The sequence below is a fragment of the Mandrillus leucophaeus genome, unplaced genomic scaffold (genome assembly GCF_000951045.1).
Source record: "Mandrillus leucophaeus isolate KB7577 unplaced genomic scaffold, Mleu.le_1.0 Scaffold556, whole genome shotgun sequence".
Lineage (NCBI taxonomy): Eukaryota > Metazoa > Chordata > Mammalia > Primates > Cercopithecidae > Mandrillus > Mandrillus leucophaeus.
This window is the reverse complement of record NW_012105986.1, coordinates 789,906-793,118: the sequence shown is the minus strand read 5'-3', so window position 1 is coordinate 793,118 and position 3,213 is coordinate 789,906. Positions and strand designations below refer to the sequence as shown.

General features: G+C 42.2%; 1 protein-coding gene across 3 annotated transcripts in view; it reads right to left on the bottom strand.

Annotated features, from left to right (window-relative positions):
* Positions 1-2,594, bottom strand: part of LYPLA1 (lysophospholipase I) — a 50,267-nt gene extending 47,673 nt beyond the window's left edge. For all 3 annotated transcript variants that reach the window (XM_011998100.1, XM_011998098.1, XM_011998099.1), the window contains exon 1: positions 2,568-2,594. The gene's annotated coding sequence lies outside the window, so the exon portion shown is untranslated. The remainder of the gene's footprint in view (positions 1-2,567) is intronic.
* Between the last annotated feature and the right edge of the window lie 619 nt (positions 2,595-3,213).

Genomic DNA, 3,213 nt, shown 5'->3' with positions numbered 1-3,213 from the left:
GATTCGTGTCCTGGGTGAGATGGAACGAGATTTCATCACAATACTCAGAATGGTGTACCATTCAGGCCAGGCGTGGTGGCTCACGCCTGTAATCCCAGCACCTCGGGAGGCCGAGGTGGGTGGATCACCAGAGGTCAGGAGTTCAAGACCAGCTTGGCCAACATGGCGAAACCCCGTCTCTACTAAAAATACAAAAAAATTAGCTGAACGTTGTAGCACACGCCTGTAATCCCAGCTACACAGGAGGCTGAGGCACGACAATCACTTGAACCTGAGTGGCAGAGGTTGAAGAGAGCCAAGATCGCACCACTGCACTCCAGCCTGGGTGACAGAGCGAGACTCTATCTCAAATAATAATAATAAAAATAAATAATAAAATAAAAAAGAACGGTGTACAATTTTAAACTTATATACTATTTCTGGAATTTTTCCTTTAGTATTTTCGAACCACAGTTAACCACAGGTAACTGAAACCATGGGAAGCAAAACTGCAGGTAAGGGGAGACTACAGTATCTTAAATATTAAATTGCCACTTGTCAGGCTGACAGACTCAAAGTTTCATCATGCACTCATGGAACCAACCTAGAGTCAGTTTTTCCTTAGCACTATCCCACCAAATAATTTCAGAACTGGAGACCTGTGTTTTTGCTTTTATCACAACAGGTTAAAAGGGAGGATAATTTTTTAATACAAACTTAACTTTTGGTCAAGATGTCATGCATGTTCTTGGTATTTTTTATCCTAACAGTCTTCGCCATTTTCACTATGAACTTCAGTCTGTGGAATCTGCCTAGACTGAAGTTTTTTTTTTGCCAGGACTAATCATTCAGGCATAGAAGCTCTCATTATTGGCAAAATTAGAGGGTAGCAAACTTCTCCCTGACTTGCAACATCAAGAAAGGTTTGCCCGTAAAATAGAGATTCTGCTATTCGAGTTTCATTTGGTAAAATAAGTTCATCATTTTCACAGGACTACTGGATTGCCAGAAAGAGTGCTGCAACCTCTTCTGTAACGCAATACAAGGTTTGTATTACATAACTTGACTTACTAGGCAAAAAATAGGGATCACTTTTAAGTGGTGGCTCACGCCTGTAATTCCAACACTGTGGGAGGCTCAGGCGGGGGGATCACTTGAGGTCAGGAGTTCCAGACCAGCCTGACCAACATGGCAAAACTCCGTCTCTACTAAAAACACAAAAACTAGCTGGCATGGTGGCAAACACCTATAGTTCCAGCTACTCAGGAGGCCTAGGAACCCAGAAGGCGGAGGTTGCAGTGAGCCAAGATCACGCCACTGCACTCCAGCCAGGGCGACAAAGCAGACCAAAAAAACAGACAAAAATCTAACCTAATGGTTTTTTTTAGAGTCTCACTGTGTGGTCCAGGCTGGAGTGCAGTGGTGCAATCTTGGCTCACTGAAGCCTCTGCCTCCCAGGTTCAAGTGATTCTCCTGTCTCAGCCTCCCTAGTAGATGAGATTACAGGCTTGCCCTACCACAGCCGGCTAATTTTTGTATTTTTAGTAGAGAAGGGGTTTCACCATATTAGTCAGGCTGGTGTTGAACTCCTGACCTCAAGTGAACTACCGGCCTCCGCCTCCCAAAGTGCTGGGATTACAGGTGTGAGCCACTGCGCCCGGCCCCGGTGGTTCATTTTAAAGAAAATTCAGTCGTTTTGGGGCTACTTTATCAAAATTTATGTATCTTCAGTTTTCCTCTACTTCTGCAATTTTTAAACAACATTCATATTTTGCTTAAGTTTCACAGATTATCACCGATTTAAATATAAAAACAAAAACATTTCAATATAGAAAAAGGTTGAGTAAAAGATAAATCATGTATCTAAAGTTAGTACAACAGGCCAGGCTCAGGCGGCTCCCTCCTCTAATCTGCGCGCTTTGAGAGGCTGAGGCTGAAAGATCACTTAAGCCCAGGAGTTCAAAACTGCAGTGAGCTATGATCCTGCAACTGCATTCCAGTCTGGGTGACAGAGCAAGCCCCTGTCTCTAAAAATAACAGAAAAGAAAAAAGCACACAAAAAATAAAACAAAAATAAGTACAATCAGTACAACAAAATGTTTGATAAGCCTCCAAATATATCTGAGTTGCCTCCCCTGCCTTTCAACTCATTAGGGTGAACATCTAATCCCTCTATTCAGAATGCTTCATGCCTTACGTTGCCACTAGTTCTCTTATCAAAATCATCTAGTTCTTCTCTTCAATCTGCTCTGAAATTTTAACTGCTCTGGAAAGCTCTCAATTGCACACCGTCCCTACTAAACATTCCACTGATCTCTGGTATCAAACACCCAAAGCAACTAATGAGGAATTTGCAATTTTAATATGTTCCAGAAACCGGAGTTAAAAAAAAATCAATAAACTCACGATAAGGGGAAAATTCTGAGGGTTTTCAAAATATAAAATCACCGCACTGTAAGATATATTAACTAGTAATCGTTGAAAATACAATTTTAGCGTCCTTAAACATTAAACCTTTGAACGCGTAAACAAAAGTTGCATGACCCAGTTTCATCACTGTTACTATTAACAATAATAATGGTACCTACCCAGTATCTCCCAATCCATGCAGGAAAATCACCTATAAGAGAAAAGGAAAAATAATAAGCAATTCCTAAATAAGCCCACACAGGATTGTTACACACTAGCTTTGCTTAAGGTGGAAAACGGAACGAAACCTACAAGAGAATTACACAACAGTATCTTTGGCGACTTAATCTCTATCGACCTCTTTTAAATGGCAAAAATTCCAATCAACTTCTCCCTTTATTTCCTGAGATAATGAATGGGGGGTTAGCACTCAGACGTCCCAGTTAGACAATGAGTGCAAATTATCACATTCTAAGAAAAACAGTTTCTCTCTTTCAAGTCAGATCAGGAACGTCTCTCATATACCCTGTAGAATTTTTCCACTGCAAAAGCAAGCTTCCGTAGGCAAAAATAAGTTTGAGTTTTTGTACACGAGTTTCCTAAAAAAAACAGTACGTCTGACCTTGTAGGACACTTAATCTTCAAACTTCTTGTATTGAGGACAAGAGTGCGAGATGATAATAAGGCGATTTCCTGGCGCACTCAGGTTTCCCTCACCCACACACCAGGCAGAAACACGCTGCAGAGGAGGACGCCGTGGCCCAAGGCCGGCCCGCGGGGGTCCCGGGGCCGCACTTCCTCCGCAATGGAGGGGGGAAGCTGGGG